This window comes from Ranitomeya variabilis, chromosome 5 (genome assembly GCF_051348905.1).
Source record: "Ranitomeya variabilis isolate aRanVar5 chromosome 5, aRanVar5.hap1, whole genome shotgun sequence".
NCBI classification, from domain to species: domain Eukaryota; kingdom Metazoa; phylum Chordata; class Amphibia; order Anura; family Dendrobatidae; genus Ranitomeya; species Ranitomeya variabilis.
The window spans coordinates 363,383,277-363,399,653 of NC_135236.1; the positions used below are offsets into that span (position 1 = coordinate 363,383,277).

At 41.5% G+C, this 16,377-nt stretch overlaps 1 protein-coding gene across 1 annotated transcript in view; it reads left to right on the forward strand.

The window, feature by feature from the left end:
- The window catches only part of SLC23A1 (solute carrier family 23 member 1), a 395,963-nt gene that overhangs the window by 350,248 nt on the left and 29,338 nt on the right, over nucleotides 1-16,377 (forward strand). The window lies entirely within an intron of this gene.

A 16,377-nucleotide genomic window follows, 5' to 3' on the forward strand; every position in this document is an offset into this window, starting at 1 on the left:
GGAACTTCTTCTTATCATCGCCAGCATTCTCTAGTAATTCATCCAATGCTGGACCGAATAAATACTCTCCTTTGCATGGAATGGCGCAGAGCTTTGATCTTGCCTGAATGTCCCCTGACCAGCATTTCAACCATAGGGCTCTTCTCGCAGCATTAGATAAACCTGCTGCTCTAGCCACCATCTTCACTGAGTCGACAGAAGCATCTGAGCAGCCTCCTGGATGACTGGTAGAGCATTTAACATAACGTCTCTAGAAGCACCTTCCTTTAACTGGGATTCAAACTGGTCCAGCCAGACCATCATTGATCTTGCTGTACAGGTTGATGCTACTGCTGGCCTTAAGGAACCAGCCGCCATTTCCCAGGCTCCCTTCAGGAAGGAATCTGCCTTCCTGTCAAGTGGATCCTTAAGAGATCCCAAATCTTCAAAAGGCAGCAAAGCTCGTTTTGAGACTTTGGCCACTGCTGCATCTAGTTTAGGGGCCTTGTCCCAAGTATTGACTGCCGGATAGTCAAAAGGATATCTACGCTTTAGAGCTGGTGGCAGGGAACCTTTCTTCTCAGGCTTCTTCCATTCCTTAAGAATAAGTTCCTGAATTTTCTCATTTAATGGAATAGACCTAAGTCTTTTCTGATCTAGTCCACTGAACATCATCTCTTCCTTGGATAACTGCGGTTTGGGATCTGCAATGCCCATCGTTCCCCTGACTGACTTGACAAATTTGTCAACTCTATCAAGAGGTAAACAAAAGTGGCCCAAATCTTCTCCCGACGAGGAGGTCGAGGAACCTGAATTGTAGGAGCCTTCATCTCCATCATCATTCCCTGAAGAATCATAGACCCGGGAACCTTTGGATTTTGAGGGTCCGGCTTGAGATAGGGACTTAAGACTCTGCTTAACTTCTGCCCTAATCATCGCCTTCAGGCTTGTCGCCATATAAGAAGATTCTTTCGCTACCTGAGGGAGTATAGTAAGGCAATGTAGTCTTCCTAGACTTAGTGCCACTCCACCCCTCCCCTTTCCCTGAGACCTCACCGTCTGCTGGATACAGGGGCCACATAATTTTTTCGTGCATGAATCTGGTAAGGGGACTCCACAGAGGGCGCATTCTTTGTGTTTAGCCTTACTGATACACTTCTTCCCCTAAAATAAATGATATGAGGGGGACTGCGTCACTGAGTGCACTTTCTCGTAGATCACTTACCAGTGGCTGCAGAGAAAAAAGATACCAGAATACAAGGGGGGTCCTTTCTGAATGATGCATCTGATCCTTGCTTGGAGGAGCTTTTATGACCGGAATCGTCACTTCTCCTGGCATGGTCCTTGGCTTTGGGCTTCTGACAAGTCTCCTCCGGCAGCAGGCCCTGCTGCTCATGGTCACTCTCCATCCTGACACTTAATGCCAGAAGCAAGGGTCCGAACCTGGAGCCTGCTTATATCCCCCTCTTCCGGTTCAGCAGATTTGCCCGGCGCTGCCCCCTGATTCGCTGCCCCCCAGGTGCAGATGACAGGCAGGACCTGCCTTGCAATTACCGGTGGGCGCCGCCATATTGGAGCCACCGTGCATGCGCAGCAACCCCGACCCCGGAAACACACGCCGACCCCGCCCCTAGACATCACCGCGGCTCCCAGTGCTTCCTGTCGGCACCGAGAGCAGCGCGGGACTTCTGGACAGACAGCGGTGTCCCGGACGGCCCCCCGGAATTGCATCCCCACACCCTGGGAACACAGCGAGGGGCACATACTTACCTGGCGCCAGCTGGAGACAGAAAGACCACTGGCCCACCGCTCCCTACTGCCAGCATCACTCACGTGCAGCCCTGCCAGGACCACCATGATGCCTCCAGGAACTCCACACCTGCCGAGGTAGGAGACCCCCTCGCTACCTGAGTCGGCCGGTCGGCCTGGGCCTTCTGTAGGATCCAGTTGCTATAGGAACAGGAAACCAACTGATACATGGGAGAGGTGCCGCCCTTTTGTATCTGTAGGTTTCCTGTTCCTGAAGGGCGGATCCCCTCTCTCGTGGTGCTGTCATGGGAGTCTGAATAAATAAATATTCTTGAGCACAATTTCAATTAGATCCATCATAAAATTAGTGCTGTTTGGTGTGTATGACGTCTTATTCAAACTATTACGTACTGCTGTTAGAGAGAACCTGTAATCAGGATTTAGCCCTAAAACTAAAGGCATGGTCATAATGGTGCTGTGATGCTGATTAATCTGATATCTGATGTGAAAGGATCAACTCAATGGCTGCTGAATATTTACCTTATAAAATAACATCTTCTGTGCTTCAGTGTGCTTCAGGGCGGGATGTGGGAGGGCAGGGTCTTCTTCTCACCCCATACAACCTCCTCTGCTTCTTGTGCAGGTCACTGATTTATTCAGTGACCTTTCTCCTTTTCAAACTACCACGCCGTCGCCACCATTGTCTGGGTGGCGCATGCGCAGTGGGGGACCATCATCCTGTGTGCAGAACTTCAGTAAAATTGCGCTAGAGTCGACCCATGCTCAGATCGAGTTTTCGGTTCTGAACTTTTCAACTTGAAATAAAGGTCTTAGGCCTGATGCCCTTACTTGTTATTCTTCCACAAGTAACTAGTCTAAAAATTCCTTTTCACTAAGGTTTTTGTTTCATTAATGTTTCTAATTGTTTATTAGATGCCATTTCACTGTTTAGCTAGCTATTGTTCTAATGTCTGCAAAGCGCTGTGGAATATTAGTGCTATATAAAAATAAAGATTATTTATTATTATTACCTTTAAGGTTAAATGAAGGATCACAACAAGCTTGGACTGTCTTTCCTGCTTTCTTTCACGATAACATGAAAACACACACACACACTGCAGATTAGATCCCCTTTGTTAATAATAATTAATAATTGTTTGGTATATATGTTTCTTTTTTACTTTAAGGTACAATCAGCTGTACACTCCTCCATCCTCAATGACTGACACAAACTCTTCTAACTTTGTTATGGTGCCTTCATTTAATGTGGGCATTAGCTCCTCCACAAAACGCAACCAAATTATGACTCTTTTACAAAAAAAACTAAAATTGATTTTCTGCAAGAAGCAAATTTAAAAAAATGTCATAATCTACACTTACCTCATTCCACATTCCCCACGTAGATCAGTAGTTGTTTTTCCTCCTATAAAGGAGTAAACATTGCCCTGCAAAGCTGTCCCCTTCACATTAAAATACTCACTTTTTGACTCAGATGGTAGATATGATTTTGAAGAAGGTTGCATAGCTAATACATTGGTCACACTATGCAATTTACATACCCCAAACCAAGGGCAGGTTAAGTGCATTACCAAAACAGTTGAAAATGTAGCCCTTTTTAAGGAAGGCGTACTCATAATGGATGGTGACCTCAATACCCTACTGAACTCATTTTCAGATACAGCCACTGGCCATACTGTCTTGTCACAAAGAACTCTGAAGAAAATTCATTCATCCCTGAACTCTATACATTTAATAGACCCATGGAGACTACATAACCCATCTGTGAAGGATTACTCCTTCTTTTCCCAACCACATGCCTCTTATCAAAGATTAGACTAATTTTTCATTCAAAATAACAAACAACTTCCATAGGCGCCCTAAAACTTTCTGCCCATGCACCAATCTTTTTAGAATTAACTATTGCCTTGCTTCCACGTCCAAATCTCACCTGGCGACTAAACAAGACCCTATTAGATAATGATAAAATCATTTCTAATTCAGCCAAGGTAGTAGAACTATATTTCAGGAAGAACTCGACTTCAGGCCTTCCAAACCCTACAATTGGAGAAACACATAAATCTGTATTAAGAGCTGAGTTAATTACCTTAAGCTCTCACTTGAAAAAAAAGAAAATTTGCAAAGAAATAACTGCTATCCTACATCAAATAAATACCTTGGAAAGCATCCACACAAAGTCAGTAGCAAAAACTGATCAGAACGACCTCTCCAATCTGAGACCTAAACTTAAAGATATTTTAAACATACACTTTCTGGCCAATCCCCACCAAAACAATCCCTAGATGTCTTCGTTATAATCATTTCTAAAGAAGGCAAAGACCCATTGATATATAACAGCTAGCATCAAATTTCCCTGCTAAATGCAAGTACAAAGCTATGTGCTAAACATCTGGCCTGAAGAATAAGTATTGTCCTACAGAATACATTCAGTCCAAGCTGGTTCTGTTAAAGGCAGGGAAGAAAAGGATAATTCCACCAAGGTCTTGCACCCAATCTCTTATGGTTTAAGAACTAGGACGTCCCTGACGCTCATCTCAACTGATGTGGAAAAGGCATGTTAATCAGTCCCGATCGGCTTCAAAACCGGTCGGGGCCGATACTGCAGGATTTCAGCTGTCATGTACAGCTGACATCCGTGGGAATTGGCGCAGCCTGGCAGTGCTATACTCTTACTCCTCAGTGTCTCTAAAAAGCGGCGCTGAGGAATAAGGCCCATTAACAACCGCCGTTAAAAAGCGTATCGGCGGCATTAATGGGTTAAATAAACTGTTCTTCCGTTTTCTTGTGATGTGGTCTCCTTATAAATCAAACCCACAACCTGCATCATTGTAGGCGGTAGTGTTAAAGAAATGGTTAATCTTCATCCTTTTTAAATATCAGAAAAATTACAGAAAAACAAGTATTGTGCAAGATGTTATCATCTGTCTCTCCTTGTGGACAATTTCCCGGACATTCCACATAGTAGTGGTCAGAATTTCTCAGAATCGCCGATTCTATGTCTGTTTTTGTCTATCTTGGATACCAGGATGTGTATGACAACTCATTGTATAATATATCTCCTTGCCAATTTATTATGTAACTCTACATTTCCTTTTGATCTTGGGCCTTTAAAAGCCCAGCCCTAAAAATAAAGACCAGAGACTATTTGGACAGACAACGAGCGTGTGTCTCTCTGCTAATTGCTTCATTGCGTAGGTACCTAAAGGACAGAATACCTGAGTAGGTTGGAAATCCCTTCTCTAACAACTTGGAGGCCCCAGCGAGATAATATAATTTCTCCTTCGACATTCATCTTAGACTGAACAATTGACTGCCGCCTTCCTGAACAGAAAGCCAAATCCCGGGTAAGTGAGTAGATTTATTACTCACAGTTTTCTCTCCGGGAAAGGAGGCTTTCTAGAGTCAGTCTTTGGGGATTTCTAACGGGAAAGCCCTCAGGTAAAAGAAAGTATCTGTTATTTTTTTGTTGTCTCTTGTTTGTCTGTTTTATATGTTTGTTTAAGTGCTGTTAACAATCGTTTGTGTTTCATTATGAAGTACAATGATTTTCCATCATTTGTTTTGTCTGTACCTATAATAAGGGTTCCTGTCTGTCTGTTTGTAACGATGTCAATGTTTGTTGATACTGTAAATATTGTAATAGAAGTGTCTTGATCCTGCTCTGCTATGCTCTGCTATACTTGTCCTATGTTTGTTCTATTGTTTCTTTCCTTTACCACTGTTATTGTGCTTTTGGTTAGTTAATTATATTAGTTGAGTTTATTGGTGCCTTGTCAGTTGATAATTGATAAGTAGTACTGATAAAGCTGTGCTGAACTGTTCTGATTACACTGGGTTTCTGATATATTGCTGAATCTGTGTTGTGGGGTACGGAGCAGCGTTCATGATGTATGGAGACTAAATGATGTGTGCTCAGTATATAATTAGCCTTCTCATTAAAAGCAGTGAGTAGATAAAACTCTCTGCTTAGTTGCTACTTGAAAAAACTTACAGGAAGGTCCCTGGTGGGAGTTTGTAGTGAAGTGGAAAGAGCACGTGAAGACAATCTATGTGAACGTAAATGCTCATTTTTGTATGCAATCCCGTACTCAGATAGGAAATGAATTAGAGGATATAGTGAACCAAGTAAGAGATTACACAAATAGATGTGATTTATGTTTTTGTCCATTGGCACTAGAGCATTTTGATAAAATGTGAGGAGCGAGAGAGTACAGAAGTACTGTGTGTATGAATGTGATTGAAAAATCAGACAAATGCTTCCATGAGTTCACCACATGCTGTGAAAAGTGTCTATGTTCAGTTCACCAGTTTAGGCGCAGAGAGTACTCTTGTCATATAGTAACTCATCCTCATGGATTGATCAGAAGCTGGGTAGATATATTAGACTCTAGATGGTATATGCCAAGGTGGAAAGATAATGTCACGCACAAATATTATCTTATTGAACCCGGAGTGGGTTCAGGAATAGACCTTGCATATTGAGAGTCTAGTGAGGACACAGATCTAGATGTATGAGGAGTATACAGCCCTTGTGGTTGGAACTGCATTGTTCATAGTAACATTCCAGGACAGTGTGCATCAGCATCAGGACAGAACAGAGTTGCGGTTTAGTTTATTGCTTTGAAAGCAGGATTGCTGGCTATCATAGTAGACCAGTGGGATCCAGCTTATACATAACAGGGCTGAAGATAGGGGTCGTTACCTTTGACAGCTGTTATGGGTGCTAGATTAACCAGGTCAGGATAGATTACGGATCCAAGATATAAGATAAAGAACCTGGTGGGAAATAAAGCAGATAAGGATACCGCTAATAATTCTAGAAAAGGCAGGAATGCCAAGGAATGGATGTTTGGATGCTGAGAGATGGAAGCATTTAAGTAAGAAGCATGCCACATGGATTAATAAAAATGACTATGGGATGCAAGTTTCAGTGTGGATCAGAACCTCTGAACGACATGATCCGTATTTTAATACTGAGAAGGATGATGAGGATGATAGCGATGAAGCGCATTTGAGGAGCAGGATGTGTGTAAAGAAATCTGCAGCTTCGTCCCCCCCTGGAACAGGCAGCCCCTCCTTTACAGACCCAGCCAGCGCAGGCACAAGCAGCCCCTCCTTCATTGAGTCAGACAGAACAGATATCTCCCTCCACCCCTGCAGCAGGAGGGAGGGAGAGCCCTGTTCCCTCTAACATCAGCTCAGCAAAGAATGAGTGTGAAAAAGGAGCAATCTCTAGTTCTATCTTCTCTGAGTCCCCAGCCTCAAGCTCTGTGGCTTGCACAATACCTTATTTACCTAGTTTTATATCCACCCCTTCATTCCCATCTCCCATTGGGGTGCAGACCCCGGTGATCTGCCAGCAGCCACTTCTCCAGCAAGGGACACCATGGATGTCCGTGATGGGAGGAGGGTGGATGCCGGTGCCAGGGCAAGTACAGTTAGCATATCCAGCTTGTGAGGCTTCCCCTCCGGGGTATTCAGCTACAAACCAATACCCTGGACTGCCAAAAGGATCTCCGGATAGTTTTTCCACTCCAATAAATGGTCCCCAGCAGCAGGAGGTCCTCACGGAACAGAGTGAAGATAGGTTTCACTTACAGACTACTCCTACACCTCCTCCGGGTGTAATTAGAGTAATTAGCTTCAGAATTACCAGAAGTATTTCAGGGTTCAGAGGAGCCTATTGACAGATTTTATGCTAAATGTGCAGCAGTGTTCACAGATCATGATTATGGCCTGAAAAATCCTAGGGAAGCTAGGTTTCTTAAAAATATGTTCCTGACAGGATTAAGAGAGGAGTGAGGCCAGAATGTATCTCTGCTACACTCGATCAGTCCCTTCCCATGTTTAGGAGGATAGAGAACCAGAATAACAGTAGAAAAGCAAAAGAAGCAGCAAAAGCCAACCCCTGTTATGGTGAATATACCTCCGGATGTATTTAATAATGCTGTGAAAACTGCAGTGCAGGTGGCAGGTATATATCACAGGGGTGCAGGGGGAGAGAAGAAAAGGAAAGATGGGATTGTTCACCAGAGAAGAGTAACCAAAAATAGTGGTTCCCCCCAGGATGGCAATCACTTTCACACAATTAAAATGCCTGATTGATACGGAGGCGAGTCATACTGATACAAGAAAATGGATATGCCACAACGATTCATGACAGGGAAAACCGTCCAGGGTGTAGGGACAGATGGGGAAGTCCATCCCTTGCATGAAACAGAACCCAAGAATGTGTGAATAGCATGGACCACAGACTTGTGTGCCCAGTTGCTAGTCTCAGATAAATGTCCTAAGCTTGAGGGTATGTGCACACGTCCGGATTTCTTGCAGAAATTTCCTGAAGAAAACCGGAAGTTTTCTGCAAGAAATCCGCATTTTTTTGTGTGTTTTTTTTCCGTTTTTTTCGCGTTTTTTTTTTAGCATTCTGCAAGCGTAATTAGCTTGCAGAATGCTAAAGTTTTCCAAGCGATCTGTAGCATCGCTTGGAAAACTGATTGACAGGTTGGTCACACTTGTCAAACATAGTGTTTGACAAGTGTGACCAACTTTTTACTATAGATGCTGCCTATGCAGCATCAATAGTAAAAGATAGAATGTTTAAAAATAATAAAAAAAATTAAAAAAAAAGGTTATACTCACCTGCAGACAGACGATCTCCTCGGCGGCGTCCGTTCCTATCAGGGCCGGACTGGCCATTTGGCAATTCTGGCAAATGCCAGAAGGGCCTGTCTGGTTGTGGGCTGCCTTGCTGCTGCATTGTTAACAAAATCTGTGTTATCAGGACACCCATACTGTTAAGAGTTGTGATGGAGCACAAAGTCGCTGACTCCTTTACTTACCCAGCAGGCCACGGGTATCATGAGACATATTGGTCTTGTAGTAAATCTTGTTTTCCCTCTATCCAGGGTAATATTAGTACTATATCCCATCTGGTGCTTGGTGACGAGGACAACATGGGCCTGTGTGATTTCAAACGCCAGGGCTGAATTTCAGCCCCAGTCTGTACCTGGTTCCTATAGATGGTTTGTGTGTGAACGACCTTTGATGACGTCGCGGCTTGTGATTGGTCGCGTGTGCGGTCACATGAGCGGTCACGCGACCAATCACAAGACCACGACGTCATCGCAGGTCCTTCACCGCACACCAGCTATAGGAACGGAAGCGGCAGCATGCACCGGAGAGGCGGGAACACTCCTGGGGCCATCAGAGGGTGAGTATATGACTATTTTTTGTTTTAATTCTTTTTTTTTTACCAATTATATGGTGCCCAGTCCGTGGAGGAGAGTCTCCTCTCCTCCACCCTGGGTACCAACCGCACATGATCTGCTTACTTCCCACATGGTGTGCACAGCCCCGTGCGGGAAGTAAGCAGATCAATGCACTCCTAGGTGTGCGGAATCCCCGCAATTCCGCAATTTTAATGAACATGTTGCTTTTTTTTCTGCAATGCGATTTTTTCGTGGAAAAAAATGCAACATTTGCACAAAAAATGCGGAATACCCTGTAAATAATAGGAGGAATATGTTTTTTTCGCGTTTTTATCACGTTTTTATAGTGAAAAAACACAAAAAAAACGCGAAAAATCCTGAACGTGTGCACATGGCCTGATAGGTGCTGATTTCCTGAGTGCAATGAATGCAGTTATTAATTGTTTGGAAGAAAAGTATTACTGTTACAGGCCCATTGTCTGGAGCAACCCTCTCCACTATGATGTCGCTAATTCAGCTAGATGACGAAAAACTGCAAATTAACAAAGATGAGGACATTCAGCAAATGATCGAGCAAATATCAGCTGCAGTATGGGTAAAGGATAATAGAGATGTTTGTTTGTTAAGGATAACACAAGTATCCATCAAATTGAAGCCAGGTACTGTACCGGTGTGTATTAGACAATATCCCCTGAGCAGAGAGCAAACAGGTATGTCTAATCGAAACAGATTGTTTGCCAATCTTTTTGTACCATGAAGGATGTAAGGTTCCAAGAGATAAACAGCGAAATAAATAAAAAAAATAAATTAAAAAATAAAAAAAAGAGGAAAAAGTTGTTTTCTTAGGTCGCTACATTTCACCTCAGCTGAAACACATAACACCAGAAAGGGTGAAAGGCCGTAAGCTAAGCAATTGTGCCCACGTCCAAAAGTACACTGAGAACATTCCTAGGGCTGATCGGCTACTGTAGAGAATGGATTCCCTCTGCATCACAAATCATGCACCCTCTATTTGATGTGTTGTCAATGTGAAATAAGGGTCAGCCATACCAACTGACCACAGAAGCAAAAGAGGGGTTTAAGGACCGGAAAGAAAGCCATTCTCTCAGCCCCAGCACTAGGAATCCCAAGCTATGACCTCCCTTTCCGTTTGTACTGTCATAAATCCGGGGGGACATGTTATGGGTGTACTGTTTTAACACAAATAAGTATTTGCAATATGCAAGAGACACCAATCTCTAATGTAAATCTAGAGCTTTATGTAAATAGGTCACAGTTTTTTTTATAGCACCTCATAGAGGTTGTGCAATAGTTGATCAACATGAGGTGGTAAAAAGTGAAGCTTTACCTTCTAGGATGTCTGCTCGGGAAGCTGAACTGAAAGTACTCGCTGAGGCATGTATAATGGCAGAGCATTTACTGATAGTGCCACGCATTCGGCATTTTCCATGATTGCGGTCCCATATGGAAGAGCAGAAAGTTTATTGGTTGTTCTGGTAAACCCGTTAGAAATGCAGACTTGGTTGCTCAGCTCCTCAGGGCACTAGAACTACCAAAGAAAGGTGCAATAATCAAGGTGCAGGCTCATACTACAGAGCGCACTAGGGAAGCCGAAGGCAACAGCAGAGCTGACCTTGCAGCAAAAGCTGCTGCACTGCCACCTCTCCCCGCAGAAATATACACTGTACAGGTGTCCGGGGGGATGGACTTACAACTACTTCAGGGCCTGCAAGATCAGGCCTCTGCACCGGAAAAAGAAGATTGGCAAAGGCACTCCTGTGTGAAGGAAGAAGATGGTTTGTGGAAAATGGATAGTAAGTACTGCCTTCCTAGGGCACTGTTCCTCATGATGTACGCTCTCTCTCATGGACTATCCCATCAGTCCAAAGACGTAATGGTAAGTCAGGTAAAAGCTGATTGGGTGACCCCAGAATTCCATTGTGCTGCTGCTATATTCGTATAGGGATGCGTAGTCTGTGTATGCCTAAATGTGGGATAAGTGCACCGCCTGACCATTGTACCTGCTCCAGCTACCTCAAATTAATTTCATACAGCTTCTAGAGGTAGACATCTATGAATATGTGTTGGTATGTATCGACTAGGGGACATTTTTGATAGTATAACTGATTATTTATTTGATGCGCTAAATGTTATATCAGCCTACATGAAATAGCTTATAGTTATTATTACTACAACCGACATTGGCCCATACTGGAGAATTTGGTATGCTTGAATGTTCATTGCTGGCTCAGAAATCACAGGCACATTGTATGCATACAAAGAAATAAGCTGCATAAAGCAAAGTATTTCTATGTACCTGTATTCTAGAAAGAAAATAAAAGTACAAATGTTTTTCCTATAAAATTACTAAAAAATAATGAAATATTGCAAAACAATGGGGAGACAAAGAGTGCAATAGGGTCTTATCCACGTTATACAGAGGAGAATATACACCAAATTTGCTCACCTGGTTAGGATGAGATTAGAGCATGTAGATAGCGGCTGCTGCAGATCCACAGGTCTTCACCGACCAGAGAAATTAATGTCTTCAAAGGAAGATTTGTAGTTAAAATTCTGCGCTGCCGCTAAGATGAATTTCAGGAGAGTATAGTTGATTCACATGGTTTTATTCAACGCGTTTCAGGGGTCTCATGCCCCCTTCATCAGGAAATACCACATGGTATTTCCTGATGAAGGGGGCATGAGACCCCTGAAACGCGTTGAACCACTGCAGAATTTTAACTACAAATCTCCCTTTGAAGACATAAAAAATAATGAAAAAATATTACATCATTGTCACTTTTTAATGTGCTTTTTTAGAAAAAATAAATAAAACATCACAATTCGGCAAATAACAGCCATATTTGGTGTCTATGTATTCAACAACTCATACAATACAGTGATCAGATTATTTACGGTAATCAGTAAATGGCATAAAAATGTTATGATTGATTTTTTTAACCCATATTAAATGTAATAAAAATGTACCGCGGAGGCCATATTTGCATGCATGCATTTTCCACCATTTTTGATGCATTTTAGCTGAAGATATGAAGCAGAGGTTTTAATGCTTTTTAATAGTGCAGAAAAGATTTGATTCTATACTTAAATGTTGAATTTTTTTACATGCCATTTTTTTCAAGCTCCATAGCGAAGCTTAAAGATAAAAAATACACAACAAGACCACAGAGTTCAAAAGTGTTCGGACGCATAACGAGAGGAGTTTTCATGAAATCATATCCCATTTGCCAGGACGTTTAGTCCATATTCCCATGTTTTTGCTCCTTATTTAGTGCAGAAATGCTGTTGTTTAATCATCCAACCAAAGTGGATGTGATTGATGAAAACTGTGCCCACTAAAGCCGCTGTTGAACTGTGCAGTTTTGGTGCTTTTTTTCAATATAGGCTTCTATGGGGAATCTGAAAAAAATGCATGTAAAAATTGCAGTTACTTTTTTAAGTGCAGAATTAAAGCTTTTCAGTCATATAAAAAAACATTAAAAACTCAACTTCAAAGCTGCACTAAAACACATCAAATAAGGAGAAAAATGCATAAAATGCAGCAAAAATTCAATAATCAGTGAAGACTGATGTTGTGCGGTTTGGTTCGGACACCTGCAGACATAAAAACATAGCGTTTATGTCGCATGTGAACACAGCCTTACAAACACAAAAAAGCTATTTATCATATAGTGAAGCTTACATAAAAAATGAATGAATGACCAAAAAATAAATCCATAGGCCCCAACTAGAGACAGCCATGACAAACATATGAAGTAGCACTAGCCCTGGCTAATCAAAAACCTCATTGAGGACATCAGAAGGTATGAGATTCACAAGCCCCGAAATGCATAATAAGTTTACGACAATGAAATGTTATACTTTTTTATATTAACCACTTCTGGACCGGATGATTTTCCTTTTTGTGCTTTCATTTTTCCCTCCCTTTCTTCCAAGAGCGATACATTTTTGTTATGGTTGACATATAGCCATACGAGGGCTTTTTTTTTGGCAGGACATTCCCACTCTACTGTAATTCCACATTTAAAAAAACTGAAGGAAAAATACAAAAATCAGAAAAGATTGTTGTTGAGTGTTTTGGTGCGAACTCTTGCAGAAAACGTGGGTAAAAAGAAGCAGAAAAACATAACATCTCTTTATTTCAATTAATAAGGGAAACCAGAAAGACAAGAAACTCATGTAAAACAGTACACACTTGGTTAACAGCAGCCTTTGCTACAATATCCTATTTAATAAATGCAGCAAATGTAAGAATTTTAATTTAAACTTTAGTTTAAGGTAAACTGCAAAAAATTTGTCTTTTGTTAAGTAGAACATAATGCATTATAAACTCTTCCACATTATAACTGCAACAGTAATGGTTTTCTGAGAATCCCAAGGCTGGGTAGACATGTTAATGCAGGGGCGGAAATATAGTCGGTGCACCATTCAGAGGTGGATTGGGGTCCGCCGACAACAGTGACTATTTCAGCTTGATGAGCATCCAAGGACTCAAGCTGAAATGTATTGTGACACAGGAGACTTACTGACTACCTGAGCTGCAATATATGCTGCTGATCAATCAGAGGCCGGCAGCTGATGTCAGCATGCCCCTGACCAGGGACAAATGGCAGTGATGTCATACGCCATGGTGAGCATGCAGAAATCAGCTGCAAGCTCCTGCGCCAGATGTAGAAGTGGACCCCACGCAGTTGTGAGCATGGCAGAAGGTGAAAATTCTTTTTTGTTTTAATGTCTTACGGAAGAACAAAACAGAGCACATTACTCCAGGAAGAGGCCCAAGATGGCACACATTATACCAGAAAGGGGATAAGGCTGGGGCACCTTAACCCATGAAAAGGGACCAGGATGAGGCACATTATACCAGGAAAGGGACCAGGATGGGGATAATTATACTAGGAAAGAAACCAGGGTGGGGGACATTATACCAAGGAGGCCAGGTTGGGAGACATCCTAAGAAGAATCCCATGATGGAGGACATTATTACTTGAAGTGGCCCAAGATGGGGAACATTATACCAGGAATGAGCCAGGATGGGGCACATTATTATATTAGAGGTGAACACATACAATATGTCTTTATAAGATCTAGAACAATACAGGAGCTCATTCACCTGATCGGCATGCAAGTGGGGACCTAGGTCTATATTTTACTAAGAACTTGATAGCATACGCTATCAGGGACTTATAATGATTGTGTGTGAGGGGAGAGGACACAGGACAGGGACGAAGGCTAAGTGCACACATTCAGGATTTGCAGCAGAAGATACATGCTTTTGCCATGGTTTTTTTCATGCATTTGTGTTGCGTATTTTTCCCCACTCATTAGAATGCTTGAAATACGCTGCAATAATGGACGTTATGCAGATTTTAATCTACTGAAAATGCATAAATCTCATTCATTTTGCTTGTACTGTAAAACACTGCATATTTTCAACAACAAATTTTGGCAGTAAAAATGCAACACAAACACAACGTGTGAACATAGACTTAAAATAAATCTGGGGGGAAGAGTCACAGTGATTCATTTATTTTTATTTACATATTTCTATTCAGGGGAGTAGGGTTGAGCGAAACGGATCGGACAAATTCAAAAATCGCCGACTTTCGGCAAAGTCGGGTTTCATGAAACCCGACCCGATCGTAGTGTGGGAGCAATGCAGGGTATTTTCAATTCAGGAGACAAAAGTATGTATACAATATATGACTGTTATTTTGAGGGATGCAGTGATCAGCGTTACAAGACAAGTCATGGGTGAAAGATGTCGACATGAAAGTCTTACTAGACAGAATAAACAACAGAAAACTAATCAGTGGAATGTCACTGGATAGAATTATTTATTCTGCATCTGGACTGTATGACTTGGAGTAACTCTATTGTTTTTAAAATAATCTCCCTTAGGCCACATTCTCACAATTGTGTGAATTGTCTCTATGCTGCCAAAAGTTTTTCATCCATGAAAATCACGGCTCCAAGAATGAGATCTGCGAGACTCAGTGCATTTTCATTTTAAATCTGATTTTAAGGATCTGTGTGCTGTCCAAGAGAAAAATCAGGCAGCACACTGATGATTCACGTGGATACATGAAATATAGTCTTATTATGTATAGCACAGTCCCTTAGTATATAGTGTACTCACTTATTATGTATCGCACAGTCCACTATCTTGTTAAATACAGCGCTGTTCTTAATTACATGGTTTTCAATTTAATTATAAATAGCAATGTCCCCTATTACATACCATCCTGTCTAGTTATGTATGTCTTATTGTATAGCATCCTCTGTATGTACAGTGCTGTCCATTATTACATAGGATGATTTCTTGTTATGTGTAGCACCCTCTCTTACATATTCCCTGACGAAGGATCTAATCCGAAACGCGCGTTGGGGTGCATGCCTGCATCCACTCTTGTGACCACTCAAGTAACCACCTTACTCGGTCACCTTTCATTATTTATCTACATCTGTGCCTTCTGGTACGTCTCAGTGCGTGGTTCATTAATTTCTCTATTTGTATGAATCCTTTACACACCATACTGTATATTATACACTTCCATATTAACATTTTTTACTGTATTTAATGGACCTTTGTGGATTCTTTGATATACTCACATAATATTCATCTATATATTTATTTTATCACTGGGTCTATTGCGTTATTTATTTGTTTCATGCTATTGTGAACTACAGCAGAACTGGTCACAGCTGTGGTTGCAGGCACTTCTTTACAATGTTAGTGTTTTTGCCCACTTTTTACTCTTTTGTCTCAATAAAAATTATTATAGTTATTATATTATTATAGTTTTATATTTTTCAACTTTTGTCCTATCATCTTTTATGACGGTCTTGTTCTGTTTTTCCTTCTCTTTGATATCCCCCTCTTAAATAGCATATTCTCATTATTCTAGTTAAACACAGTGCCCGCTCTTTATTACATAACCCTCTCTTGTTAGATATAAAATAAAATGACTGCTTATGGACTAGAAGATCAGTCCATCAGCTTCCTCCATTAGAAAAGAAGGTTTACCATGTTCCAACAGCAGTCACAAGAGAAGTAAAGACAGGGTGCCATAAATAACAAGAGCAAGAGATTGTGATATTTAAGTTACAGTGCTGAATGTAACAAGGGAGGACACTATGTAATAAGGGATGGTAATATTCATGATGAGAGGACACACACACACAATCTGTAGCTTGGTCGCCATAAAAAGAGAGGGACTCAAACACATTTTTTGCACAGGTGCCCCAATGTCAATGTTCACCCCTGTATTAAAGATATACTATTGATTTAAAAATGTAATATTTTCAGAACAATTTATTCATTATCAAGTATGAGCACCACATGCAGATATCCTCGTACTTACATGCCTTGACATGCTCACTAATTGGTTTATAAGTGGTT